Raw genomic sequence first — 15235 nt, forward strand, 5'->3', positions numbered from 1 at the left:
TCCAAAAACACAGACTTGCAGGACAATGTGATAACCTCTAATACCCCATCTTAGATACCCGCCTCTGTTTACAGATTGTACTTTTAACAGCATAAATCCTTTCTTTTTTTTAAGAACTATAAATCTTGTCAGGCTCACAGTTTCAAGGCAGAAATGTATTACTGATCTTGACTGTTTTTCTCCACCCAGGTAAAACGTCTGCTTGTTAGAAGGCCAGCAAAGCCCACTCAGAGTGAAGCTGAGAAATCTAGAAAGCTTGCCTTCTGTCTTAGTTTCCTATTTATGCAGTACTTTCTCCTTTCTGCAATGTGCTTTATTCTGCCCTAAATACAGGGTGAGGGCTTGAAAGCCTGCTCTCGAGCCTTTTGACTGAACAACAGATTATAATCTAATGTTTAGTCAATGTGTTACCTCAAACAACCAGCTTTATTTTAAATAGGAGATTGCTTTCTAATCGCTCCATGATACGAAGTTTACGTTTAAGAAGAAGTGGGAAGTCACATGAGTCAGTAGTTGAAGATGCTCTGGGGTGGGGGCGGGGAGGTGGTGGCAGTAAACTGGTGGTTTAAAATTCCTGGAGTCCTGCTCTTAAAGTGAACTTGGAGGATGTCTTTTAAGGCAGCTTGGAAGTTATATGAGAGAAGTTCCGAAGATACTCTTTCTCAAAGATAACTCACAAGAGATCAGGCCAACTCTATAAGGTACTAGCTTGAAACAGACTCCTGAAAACTGAAGGCAAGGAGAAAAGCCATGACCTATGGAAGGTGAAAGCTTTTTCTCCCCAAAGGACTAAACAATTTCAAACGCTGTGTCAATGCTCAAATGATCATGTATCTATGCTAAGGAAGCATAAACACCGTAAAACAATAATAGTCCAGAGGACACTGCTGCTTTAAGTGTTGTATTCTTTTTGTGAGTGGTCAGTTCCTGCAACATTAGACGACTGTAGTTTAAAAGTAAGTAATCTTATTTACTGGTCAGCGCAGAGATTCAGCTCTTTAAAGAGTATAGTCATTTTTAACATTGTCATTGTTTATTGTTATGAATCTGACAATGGGATTGAATTTTTAGATATTCAGGCCTTTTCCTTATGTACTGGTACCCTAAAGGTAGTCATTTCCGATGGCATTTGGAATTCTGAATCTTAATTCTTTCTCAAGTACAATGGAAATAAACAATCCATTTTAGGTCTTTCCCTGTTTCCTTCCTAAATAAAGGCTTTTCACTTACGCAGGCCCGGGCTCTCCCTGTGAATTCAGGTTTAATTCTCATCAATTGTCTTTCCCCTCTAACACACGCTTGACTGTTGGTGAAAAGCAAGTTTTCAGTGTATGATAGCTGTACTACTCAAGAAAGGAAAGAGGTTTAATTTGTTGCTTTAAATTCACACAACACACTCACTCACACACACACACACACACACACACACACACACACTTCTGACTGAGTAGCTAAAGGCTTTGAACTCCTTAAACTAAAAAGTAATTTCAAAGTGGCTTTATTCTTACTCTTCAGAATATTCAAAAATAAGTTGACACCATGAGACTTCCAAATGTTGTCCCCACCTCAAGAGTCTATACCTACAAAGAAGTATTCACCAAACGACTGACTCCACACCTCTGAGGACAATATGCCTGCTATGAGCTCTAGGGCCTTAACAAAAAAATTTAGTTTCAAGCCATCTTTCAGACTTCCTAGGTGGTGCTAGTGGTAAAGAAGTCATGTGCCAATGTAGGAGACATAAGAGATACGGGTTTGATCCCAGGTTGGAAGATCCCCTGGAGGAGGGTATGGCAACCGACTCCAGTATTCTTGCCTGTAGAATCCCATGGACAGAGGAGCCTGGCTGTCTACAGTTCATGGGGTCACAACTGAAGTGTCTCAGCACGCACACATAAAGGCAGCAATCAAGTATGGGTTGTGCTCAGTAGCTTCAGTCGTGTCCGACTCTTTGTGACCAGCGTCCGCTAGGTAATCCGCTAGGTTCCTCAGCCCATGGTATTCTCCAGGGAAGTATACTGGAGAAGGTTGCCATGCCCTCCTCAGCAATCAAATAAAGATGTTTATTATTTTTGTCTATGCAAACAAATTATTTTATATTGTTAGAAGTCTTCATCACTTGGAAAAATAAATCTTAGATGTCCCCTTTTGCCCTGTTGTTGCCATTCTTATTTTTATTCCCAAATGAATTGTCAAATAAGCATTAGATCTTTTATAAAATACACACAATTTTAAGTCTGAACTGACTTTCAGTTAACTTTTACATTGAATTTAGAAGGTATAAATTCTCAAAATAAGTTTAATGGTTCACATGAAAATTTGTTTAACTTCAAAGTTCACTTTAAAAAAATTCATTGGTGCTTACTTGATAGTCTATTGTTAGAAACTATGGCTTTAAAGACAAACTACATTAAATCAACAGGCAGGGAATTCTGTTTTTAGTATCAGGGATTTCCTTTTTAACACATTTTTATTGACTAAGAATTGATCCTCCCACAAAGACATTTATTAAACAAAACTGCCAGAACACATAGATCCCATTTTTTTCTGAGTTTCACGTGTATATATCCATGCCATTTTGATCTGCTTGTTTGTTTTTTGCCCAGTTCTGCTTACAGTGCTGCATTTTATCACCAGCCAACTTCAGTCGTCACACTAAAGGAATATTTTAAAAGACACATTTAAACTGACAAAGTTGGCAAGCCCAGAAAGAAACAAGAGCTCTAACAGCAAACAGATGTCTGCATCTGGGTGAAAGCCTTTCTCTCTTGAGACAAATAAAATAGATAATAACTCCAAGTTGCCAGAGTTTGACATGGTGGGCCAGAACCTATCAGGAGACAGTGGAATAACTTTATAGAAATGAACTCAGAATGTGTGATATACACTTTGGTTCTAACATTATGTGTTCACTTTAACTCCTGCTCTGGTCACTTTCAGATTGTATCTGGCTTTGTCTCCAGGCAGAAAATTATTTTAACTGGTGAGACAATGAGCAATTAAGTTAACCCACCAAATCACTCAGCTTTGGTGAAATGTTTGTGTTCATCTAGTTTGTCAGATGCATTAGGTATGTGATTCCTGGAGCATTTTAGTAACAACTTAGTATCTCGGAAGAGGCAGTGAGTCGTCTCTCATAATTTCATGGACATTAGCTCAAGCTCCCCCAGCCATGTACTTTCGGCACATCACCGAGCTGGTCTGTGGCTGTTTCTATTTTCTTACCAGTAAAAGTGAAAACCTCTTTTTTCTATGAAGTAAACTTTCCTGAGCTCCTCAAAGCCCACAGTCATTCCTTTCTATAGAATAGATATGGGACATGATAATCTTTTATTTTTATCTAGCTTGTTTCACTTTTTCTATTTCATGTTCAGGACTCCCATTTCACTTAGCTTACTTTTTTCAAATTCTCTCTTTTATTGTTACCATTCTTTCTCAAGCCTTTATCAAGTGTAGTAGAAAAGTTTTTGCATATAAATATACATAGCATGTATAACATATATTTTAGACAATTTATGAATTTTTGCCTAGCCAAAATGTTATGACATTTTTATTCCACTTGCTTGATTCAGTATGAATAGAACGCTAGATTTCTAATTTATATTCACTCAAAACTTTGACATAGTTCCACGTATTTTGGCATCTAGTATTACTACTAGAAGTCTAGAAAATTTATTATCTTAGTGACTTTTAAAAAAAATTTGAATGAGGCTTGAAACTTCTGATCTAATTCTAAGAATATAAAGATATGTTGTTTAAAAAAAGAAGCAGGAAATTAACATATGATATAGTGGTGGTGGTTTAGACCCCAAGTTGTGCTCAACTCTTTTCAAGTCCATGAACTATAGCCCACCCGGTTCTTCTGTCCATGGGATTTTCCAGGAAAGAATATTGGAGTGGGTTGCCATTTCCTTCTCCAGGGGATCTTTCCCACCCAGGGATCAAACTCACATCTCCTGCCTGGTAGGCATATTCTTTACCACTGAGCCACCCAGGAAGACATGTGTGATACAGAATTACTAACTAAAGGATAGATTTTGTTCAAATTTCACAAAATTATATGCTAGTGGCCATTTTTTTGTTTTCATACCTTATTCAAGACTCCATATTGTATTTAATGCTCAACATTCTTCAAGTTAGGCTTCAGCAGTATGAGAGCTGAGAACCTCCAGATGTACAAGCTGGATTTAGAAAAGGCAGAGGAACCAGAAATCAAGTTGCCAACATGACTGAATCATGGAAAAATCAAGGGAATTCCAAAAGAACATTTACTTCTGCTTCATTAACCATGCTAATTGTGTGGATCACAACAGACTGTGGAAAATTCTTAAAGAGATAGTAATACCAGACCACCATACCTGCCTCCTGGACACAGGTCAAGAAACAACAGTTAGAACCACACATGGGACAACAGAATGGTTCAAAATTGGGAAAGGAGTTAGACAGGCTGTATATTGTCACCCTGCTTATTTAACTTCTAGGAAGAGTACATCTTGCAAAATGCCAGGCTGGATGACTCACAAGCTGGAATCAAGATTTCCAGGAGAAGTAACAAGAAACTCAGATATATAGATGACACCACTCTAAAGGCAGAAAATGAAAAGGAACTAAAAAGCCTCTTGATAAGGGTAAAGAGGAGAGAAAAAAAGCTGGCTTAAAACTCAGCATTCAAAAACTAAGATCATGGTATCTGGTTTCATCACTTCATGGCAAAGAGATGGAGAATAAATGGAAATAGTGATAGATTTTAGTTTCTTGGGTTCCAAAATCACTGAAGATGGTGACTGCAGCCATGAAATTAGAAGATACTTGCTCCTTGGAAGAAAAGCAATTATAAACCTAAATAGCCTACTAAAAAGCAGAGCCATTACTTTACTGACAGAGGTCCATACAGTCAAAACTATGGTCTCTCTAGTAGTCATGTACAGATTTGAGAGGTGGACCATAAACAAGGCTGAATGCTGAAGAATTGATACTTTTGAACTGTGGTGTTGGAGAAGACTCTTGAGAGTCCCTTGGACTGCAAGGAGATCAAACCAGTCAATCCTAAAGGAAATCAGTCCTGAATATTCATTGAAAGGACTAATGCTGAAGCTGAAGCTCCAATACTTTGGCCATCTTATGCAAAAAGCTGACTCACTGGAAAAAACCCCTGATGATGGGAAAGACTGAGGGCAGGAAGAGAAGTGGGTGACAGAGGATGAGATGGTTCAATTCTATCAACAACACAATGGATATGAGTTTGAACAAACTCAAGAGATAGTGAAAGACAGGTAAGCCTGGCATGCTGCATTTCATGTGGTCTCAAAGAGCTGAACACGACTTAGGGACTCAACAACAACAACAGATACAACCATCATTTAAAAAGTGGATATTTATTTTCTCAATATATGGGTTTTTTAAAGTATCCTTGATATTAATTTCTCATTTTGATATTAATTTCTCATTTGAATGCTCCCTTCTCCGCAGTCCCCTCTGTGTTTTTCCGTCTTCTAACTTTACTGAGGCTTTCAATGGCTAAGTCAAAATCTCTGTTAGCAAATGTCACACTGCACTTGAAAATATGTGGGTTATTTTCAAATATCTTTTGATACTGATTTCTAACATAATTCCACAGTGAGAAGAAAACCAATGTTGTATGATTTCAATACCCTTAGAGCATGAAAATTTTGCACCTTCAAAAACATCCACCTACTGGTGGGTGAAAACTGTATAAATCTTAATTAGGTTGAACTGGTTCATAGTGCTTTTTTGGGTCTACTATATAGCCTTCGACTTCTCTGTATGTTCATTCTACTAATTTTTCCGTTTCAATTTTTGGTACTGAAACTCCAACTAAAAATCTTAATTTATCTGCTTAAAAAATAACTGTAATATATAGTGGAATTATATGTAACTTTGTTTGTATTTTCCCAGTCTCCTGTAAATGTGTTATCATACTTTCATAATTAAAAAATTAAAGAGAAAAAAGAATTGTACCCATGCAGAGCAAATACTGAATAAGTGAATACTAGTCATTGTTACTATCACAATTACTGATTGGTGATGAATTTATGTCCCTGTTCCCATTTATATACCCCTGTCATCCCTCTAACTGAATTATTTAAAACAACTTTCTCCCTAGTTCAGTTTATTTTTCACTGAGTCATCAGCTCTCTTTTGCTTAAACACTGCCATCATCATGTCATTTATGGCTTTTTATGATCTGGTCCAAGCATACAGTTCTAAGAGCATCTCTCACAACTTCGCTGCTGGGCACACCTGCCCCAAGTAGCTGATGCATGTGCTCACTCATACTCTAACACCTCTCTGAGTCTGCCAAGTCATCAGGGCCCAGATTTTGATCATTACACATTTGAACCTACCCTTTGTCATGCCTACTTAGATCCTACTAATGTTGCTAGGACTGCTCTTTTCTCAGGAGAACCATCCAGAAACAATTCAAATTCTCTTTTTTCCCCTTCAAGTTTTATTAAGCCACAATTGACATACAGCCCTGTATCAGTTTAAGGTATATAGCATAATGATTTGACTTGCATGCATCATGAAATGATTACATTTTATCCTGTGACTCATTTAGTTTTGTAACTGGCAGTTTGTAGTTCTTAACCTCGCTCATCTATCTCACTCATCCTCCCACCTACTACCTGCCTGGCAACCACCTGTTTGTCCTCTGTATCTATGACTATTTTTCTATTTTGTTAAGTTTGTTCATTGATTTTTTAAATTCCACATATTTGTCTTTCTCTGTGTGACTTCTTCACTTCACATAATACCCTAAAGTTCCATCCATGTTGTCACAAATGGCTAATTTTTTCCTTTCTTATGGCTGATTAATATTCTACTGTGTGTGTGTATATATATATGTATGTGATAAATATATGTATATACGCACACATGTATGTGTATGTATACACAAACCATATCTTCTTTACTCATTCATCTATCAGTGAACCCTGTATTACTGCCATATCTTGACCACTGTAAATAATCTACATGAACATATGGTGCACATATCTTCTCAAATCTACGTTTTTGTTTTCTTCAGGAAATTACCCAGAAGTGGAATTGCTAAATCATATGGCAGCTCTACCTTTAAATTCTGAAGAGGCTTCAGACTGTTTCCACAGTGGGTATACCAATTCCTAATCACATCAACACTGCATAATGGTTCCCTTGTTGCCACATCCTCTCCACCATTTGTTATCTTTTTGATTATAGCCTTTCTGACAGGTGTGAAGTGGTGCCTCATTGTGGGTTTTGATTTGCATTTCCCTGATGAATGATGCTGAACATCTTCTCATGTATCTTTTGGCCATCTATATACCTCCTTTAGAAAAATGTCTATTCAGATCCTTTGCCCATTCTTTTGTGGTGGGGGAGGTGGGGTAGCTTCCCTGATAGCTCAGTTGGTAGAGAATCTGCCTGCAATGCAGGAGACCCTGGGTGAATTTCTGGTCGGGAAGATCCCCTGGAGAAGGGATAGACTACACACTCCAGTATTCTTGGGCTTCCCTTGTGGCTCAGCTGGTGAAAAATCCGCCTGCAATGCGGGAGACCTGGGTTCAATCCAAAACTCCCAATTTTTGAAAACAAATTGTTCTTTTTTTATGCTGAGTTGTATAATTCTTTGTATATTTAGGACATTAACCCATTACCAGATTATCCTTTATAAGTATCTTCTCTCATGCAGTATGTGACCTTTTAATTTTAACACTAGTGTCTCTGACATCACTATTTCACATCTTTTTGTTTCATGTATCCCTTAACTATTTATTGTGGATCTATTAGGTGATTTTTAGTACTTTCTTCTTTTAACCTTCCTACTAGCTTTACAAATGGTTCATCTACTACCTTTACTGTATATTTGCCTTCATCAATGAGATTTTTCCTTTTGTAATTTTCATATTTCTAATTGCAGTCTTTTTCACTTAGAGAAGTCCTCCTTAACACTTCTTATAATGCTGGTTTAGAGGTAAACTCTTTTAGGTTGTATTTGCCTATAAAATAATTTCCCTTTACCTCAAATCTGAATAATAGCCTTGTTAGGTATTTTGATGGTAGTTTGTTTCCTTTCACTTCTTTAAGTGTATCATGCTAATACATGTGACCTGCAAAGTCTCTGCTGAAAACTAGCTGATAGTTTTGTGTAAGTTCCTTGTGCAAAATGAGTCGCTTTTCCCTTGCTAAAATTTTTTTATCATTAAATTTTACCATTTTAATTATAATGTGTCTTGGTATAGACCTCTTTGGGTTGATCTTGTTCAGTATTCTCTGTGTTTTGTGGACTTGGACATCTATTCCTTTCCCAGGTTAGAAAAGTTTTCAGCTAGTATCACTTCAAAAAAGTTTTCTGTCTCTCTCTCCTGGGATTCCTATAACGCAAATGTGACAATGCTTGATATTGTCCCAGAGGCTTAAATGGTCCTTATTAAAAAAATGTTTTCTGTTCAGGTAGGGTGATTTCTACCACCCTGTCCTCCAGACCACTGATCCATTTCTCTATCATCAAATCTTCTGCTGATTCCTTCATGCATTTTTATTGTATTCTTCAACTCTGTTTAGCTTTTCTTTGTTTATAACTCTTTGTTAAACTTCTCACTGTGTTCATCCCTTTTCCTCCCAAGTTCTTTGAGCATCTTTATGATCACTACTTTGAACTCTTTATCAGGTAAATTGCTTATCTCCACTTCACCTAATTCTTCTTCTGGGGTTTTAACTTTGTTCCATCATTTGGAAAGTATTTCTCTATTGTCTCAGTTAGCCTACTTTGCTTTTTTAAATTTCTAAGTGTTTGGTGAATTGATTACATTTCCTGACCGTGGGAAAAAAAATGGACTCTTGTAGACAACCTATGAGTCCCAGGGGCACACTCCCTCTGGTCTTCAGAGCTATCTCTAAGGGTGTCCTATACACAGCTGCGGGGTTCTTCTGCTGTGACACGCTGACTACTGTGGGTAGTCTGGTAGGCTTATTTGGGTATCTCTACTTGGCTTAGTTTTTCTTCTAGAGAGTTTTCTCTTGTCCCTTGATTGGAACATACTCCTTTATCATCTCATTTTGCCAAATTCTCTGTGTTTACCTGTGTCTACTATGTAAGTCAGTTACATCCCATTCTGGGAGGAGAGGCCTTATGTAGGAGACATTCTGTGAGCTCTCCTCGGTCACCACAGCTATATGATCTAAGGCAGGGGTCCCCAACCTCCGGGATCTAATACTTGATGATCTGAGATGGAGCTGATGTAATAACAATAGAAATAAAGTGCACAATAAATGTAATGTACTTGAATTATCCCGAAACCCTCCCCCCCAACCCTGGTCCATGGGAAAATTGTCTTCCATGAAACTGGCCCCTGGTGCCAAAAATGTTGCGGACTGCTGATCTAGGGTATCCCCTTTATGAGCTGAGTGGTTCACTCTGCTGTGGCAAGGCTGCCTACCGTGGATACACTAGTGAGTCGGCTTCCAGGCCCTGCCCTGCGTGGAGGCTGGCCACTAGGTGTAGGGCTACACCCGGCGGTGGCTGGCTGCAGCTCCCGGGACCAGTATCAGCCTTCTGGCTGTGGGGGAGGGGTTTGGCTATCAGCCTTCTGGTAGGAGGGGTTATGATGCCAGGGCTGGGGTTGGCCCTCTAGCGGGTAGGACCAGGTCCTGGGCCTCTTGGCAGGTGGGACTGGGTCCCCATGAGGCTGGCTACTTGGCCTGAGGAGCCCTAGAACTGGTGCTAACTAGGTGGTTGGCAGGTAAGCCCATGGCATTAAAAGGCTAGAGGGAAGATGCCAAAAAATTACTTTAGCATATATGTGCACCTGTTATGCATACCATAAACAGCACTAGATGTCAATGCTCTGCAGGTTGTATTGAATGAGACACGATTTGTTATTTCTGACTAAAGTTTTGTTTTAATCTTCTGGATTTCTTTGAAAAGAATTTCTCCTTTAAAGATTTCAGGGATAGCAAAATGAAAGCTATTACTGTAACCCACATTTGGAATAATATCAAAATGACAAATAACAAAAAAAGCTATGGGAGTAATTATTATATATCTGCTTTTCCTTGTGAAAAATTCTTTAAGGGATGGGAGTACCAAACCACCTTACTTGTCTCCTCAGAAACTTGTATGTAGATCAAGGAGCAACAATTAGAACTGGACATGGAACAACAGACTGGTTCAAAATTAGGAAAGGAGGACTACAAGGCTGTATATTGTCAACGTGCTTATTTAACTCATATTCAGAGTACATCAGGTAAAATGCCAGGCTGGATGAATTACAAGCTGGAATCAAGACTGCCAGGAAAAATATCAACAACCTCAGATATGCAGATGATACGATCCTAATGGCAGAAAGTGAAGAGGACCTAAACAGCGTCCTGATGAGAGTGAAAGAGGAGAGTGGAAAAAGCTGGCTTAAAACCCAACACTAAAAAACAATTAAAATCATGGCATCTGATCCCATCACTTCATGGCAAATAGAAGGGGGAAAAGTAGAAGCAGTGACAGATTTTATTTTCCTGGGCTCCCAAATCACTGCATACAGTGACTGTGGTCATGAAATTAGAAGATGCTTGCTCCTTGGAAGAAAAGTAATGACAAACTTAAATAGCATATTAAAAAGCTGAGACATCACTTTGTTGACAAAGGTCATATAGTCAAAGTTATTGCTTTTCCAATAGTCATGTACAGATGTGAGAGTTGGAACATAAAGAAGGCTGAGCACCTAAAAACTGATGCTTTTGAACTGGTGCTGGATAAGACTCTTGAGAGTCCCCTGGACAGCAAGGAGATCAAACCAGTCAATCCTAAAGGAAATCTACCCTGAATATTCATTGGAAATACCATTACTAAAACTGAAGCTCCAATCTTTGGCCACATGATATGAAGAGCCAACCCATTGGAAAAGACCCTGATGTTGAGAAAGACTGAGGGCAGGAGAGGGTGACGGGTGAGGAGAAGGGGATGGAAGAGGATAAGATGGTTGTATAGCATCACTGACTCAATGGGCAGGAATTTGAGCAAACTCCAGGAGACAGTGGAGGACAGAGGAGTCTGGTGTGCTGCAGTCCACTGGGTCACAAAGAGTTGGGCATGACTTAGCAACCGAACAATAACATAAACAATTTTTAAAATATTCTTAACTTCTCGTTTTCTAATTTGAAAATTGTTAAGTGGGTAAGGGTGTGTGTGTGTGTACTTCATGATAACTTGTTCTCAGGGAAGGATCTATTTGGCTGGGCTTAAATCTAATGTCCTCTCTGGTGACCCTGGCTAAGGAGTCATAGTTAGGTTAAAAAAAAACAAAAAATTCTGTGGAAATTCGGTTAGAGGAAGGGAAGAGAAATTCTCAAAGGGAGAACTTGACATTTCCGAGGAAAAGAAAGGTGCTAGGCAGACAATATATGACAAGATAAATCCACTTCTGACCAACCCCACTGCTTTCATTATCTCTCTACCCACTCCAGAAAGGAAGCCCTAAATGTGCTGAGCATTCTCTATATCACTTCTTAAACAGCAAGAGCTGACCACAACTCAAATTTTTTCCAGCCAGCCTATAGGGAGATTTTATCCCTAGTGACATACAATGTAAGTTAAAAAGAATATAGGGTTTATCCTAAAATAAATTCTTCTGAAAAAATAATATTTTCAAATACTTATATAACTATAAAAAGCAACTTATGGATAAAACTCATGACAACACAGAATTATAATAAATTTAAAAATGTATATTATTTTCCCATTCTAGTCTTTAGTTTCTTTGCTCAGAAGAGATAGCTTAGCAGTTTCCCATGCACTCTTTCAGAAATAGTTCATGCATACATTGTGGAGAAAAGGATACAAGTGACTTCACATGAATGCATACATGTGTGTATGTTTGTAACTAGGTATGTATATGTGTGTGTGTGTGTGTGTGTGTGTGTGTGTGTGTATTCCTATGTTTACCCAAGTGGTATCCTAGCATTCATATAAAAGCTCACTGTTGAGTGAATAAATCATTATTAATTTTACCCACAGTGGTTAGGTATCTAGGTCACTTTTCCTATAGCAACAGTATTGCAGTAAATATTGACATATGCGTGCCTTTGCAAACATATTTTATAATAAATTTCTAGATGCAAAATTGCTGACTCAAAATTATTTTTCAATGTTTTATTATGAAATTGTCCCCCACTACTGTGTTTTACCACTTGTATTTCTACTAACCAAGTATAAGAATGCTAATTTCCAAACATGTATCTATATACCATACTATCAACTTTTCTCTCTTCAGCAACCACTGGAATATATTTGATAATTATGTGGCTCTATGTTTTCACCCTTGTTAGCACCATAACCAGTGATACCCTCTCATGAATGTAATAACTACTTATTCACTGCAGAGACTTTCCCCTCTTATGAATGCTAACTTTTTCTCACACATAAAAGGTGAAAAATTTGTCACATTCTCCTGTGTGTTATCCTCAGTTTTAAGGAACAGAGAAAAAGAACTTGGCTTAGACTGGAGACTATGGCATAGATCAATAATTTATGTTAATACCACACAACCCCTAAATCAAAACAGGAAAACGATTCTTAAATGAACCCTTTGCCTTTTAGAATTAATTAGTCCTCCAAGCCGGGAAACAATAATTTAAAGTGGCAGTCTTGTAATGTGATCACATTTTAAAAAACCTCAGTGAGCTTTGTCTTTTAGATGTGAGTTGGGGAAAAAAATTGAATTTCCCAATTTCAAATAGCCAACTGCTATTACATACTTTGTCATTTCAAAGAGCATCTGTCATCACACAAAGGCAAATAAATTTCTCAAAAAACACATCTGGTATTTTTTTTTAAACAAACCTCAGGCCAGCTCCATGCAATAAACAAGAAACGTGCTATAGATAGAGTGGCATTTAATGTTACTTTTCACTTAACCAGTGAATGTGGAATGTTTGCATTAAATTAAGTATCAAAAAATCAGCTCTAAGGCCTTGGAGAAATTTAGAGGATCTTTCTTCTTTTAATGTATATTTCTCTATATAATAATAAATAATGATGAAATATATTGAGGTTATGTTCATTCTCTGGAGAATAAATTGCTTGTTGGGATAATATTTGTTAGAGGTTGAGGGCTTAATGCTTGGTGAATCATATTTTTCTTCTCTGATGGTTCATGTTAAATCTAATTTCCTTGAGAAAGTTCCTGATCTGATGGCTGTCAATATTGACTCAGAGCAGGCTCTAACAGTTTTTGTCATTTAATGCACACTTTTAAAAAATCAACATATGGGGACATTTCAGAGAAGTATGCTAATTCAGAGGAATATTTTTACAACTCAAGGCAGAGACCAGGAGCTAACTTTTTTTTTTTCCTACTAAAGTTCTTCAAGTCCCCAGCAGGGTAGAAAATCTATAAGTATTCATCATATAGTCCTAGCTCACTCAGAATTGATGAATAGAAGTTTAACATACTGGCTGGCATCTGAGATTCAGAGAAACACTGATCATTAGTGTTGAAATGTGTACTCTCTCCAAAACCGAAAAATGGAGCGGTGTTGCCACTTTAACCAAATATTTAAGGTCGATGAACCTCAGGGAAAGAAGAGGTTCAAACAGCGCCAGAGAGGCCTGGGGGTGGGGAGAGCAGTCAGTGCTTGGCCTTGCTGTGCCAGTTTCAAAGTGCAGAGTTCCAACTGGTACGTTTAACATGATCTGTGCAATGTCATGAAAACGTTCTGATAGTATAATATGATCTTGTGCACGCAATTAGTTCATGTGATTTCTTTTCTATGTGCTATGCCTCAACAGAAAGTCATCTATGCATCGAAGAAAAAGAATCACTGAATGTAGAAACAATTAGAAATAAGAAGAAGCCTCCATGGGAAGTGGGAAATGTTGCTTCTAGCTTCCCTAGAAGAGTCATCATAATTTCCTGCTGTGGAGGTGGGAAGTTAGACTCCAACTGTTCAAAAACATCTCTGTAGGAGATTCTGACTCCATCATCCCACCCCCATTCCAGCTAAAATTTTCTGTATCCCCTTGTCTTGTTGGAATATACATTTGCTGATCAGGGTCAGTGTTATGATATACACAAGCTAGAGTCATCTAGGGCTTTCCCATCTATCACACGATCCCATACTTCCTTTCATTGATACTATTCAGTTTCAGGAGCCCAGAAGTGATCTATTTCTCCAGTTTTTCCACTTTTCACACAGAAAGCAGCCGTCGCAGCTCCCTGAAGAGCAGGGGAGCAGGGGTGCTGAGCTTGGCAAGTGGAGGAACTTCTAGCCCCAGCAGTTCTCCGCTGGAGCCTGCTGTAGGTCAGACTGGAGAAGCTTCCATTTTGAATTGTCCTCAAGAATAAGACAGTAGTTGGGGAAGAGTGTCTGGTGCTTTTCCTACTTTCAGGGCCTGACAGGAGCCCAGGAAGTCCACAGACTCGCCCACACCCAAGGGAGCCACCCTGTGACTCCTCCCAGAGCCCTGGCTTCTCTGCTGATCAGAAGTTGAGCTCAGTACCTTCCTCATGGATCGCCCCCCACATCCTTAGGACTTAATAAATGATCTTCATCCCTCTGCATCCATCACTGCAGCACAACCCGAACACGGTTCCAACAGCCAAAAGCAGCAGAAACCCCTTCAGCTCTTCAGAGAGACATCCAATATCCTATTTTCCTTCTATAATTCTTCCTGGTATAACCGTATTTAATCTATTTTTTCCGTTCCATCCTGATTAAAGTGTCCTAAGGTGTGCCCTAAAGGGTTTCACTGGTTTTGTTTTCCTTCTTGGCGTGTCTTCAATCTTATAGTACATTATGCGTTTGGGAAGTTTTGTATCCAGAGCACTGAGATCTCATTTTTCCACTTCTTCAAGCACAAGCAGATGTCCTTTTTCATTCAAAGTTCCATTACAGTTTAGACTTTCAGAGCGTAAGCTAGAAAATCACCTAAATCTGAAAAAGCAAACCAAATATCCCTGAACTCAACTGTTAAAAAAATTCATCCCCAGGTAGGAGTCAGCTAACTTACTAAGGAATCATGGAACTACCAGGTAATACACGCTGATGATAATTCAGAACTAAACAGAGATACACACAACTTATGCCTTGAATGATAAAATATTAGTATTATCATTTCCATGCAGTCCTTTTCCCACATGGAAGAGTATAAAAACTTAGTTTCTTTGAAGAGATTAGGCAAAGAATTTCCCTGGTGGCTCAGATGGTAAAGAGTCTGCCTGCAATGTAGGAGACCTGTTTG

General features: G+C 38.5%; 1 long non-coding RNA gene and 1 pseudogene across 1 annotated transcript in view; one reads left to right on the top strand and one right to left on the bottom strand.

The window, feature by feature from the left end:
* Positions 1-15235, bottom strand: part of LOC139036017 (uncharacterized) — a 381278-nt gene that overhangs the window by 75855 nt on the left and 290188 nt on the right. The gene's annotated exons all lie outside the window — the stretch shown is intronic.
* Positions 13560-15235, top strand: part of LOC110128367 (small ribosomal subunit protein eS19-like) — a 72663-nt pseudogene continuing 70987 nt past the window's right edge.

This window comes from Odocoileus virginianus, chromosome 1 (assembly GCF_023699985.2).
Source record: "Odocoileus virginianus isolate 20LAN1187 ecotype Illinois chromosome 1, Ovbor_1.2, whole genome shotgun sequence".
NCBI lineage: Eukaryota > Metazoa > Chordata > Mammalia > Artiodactyla > Cervidae > Odocoileus > Odocoileus virginianus.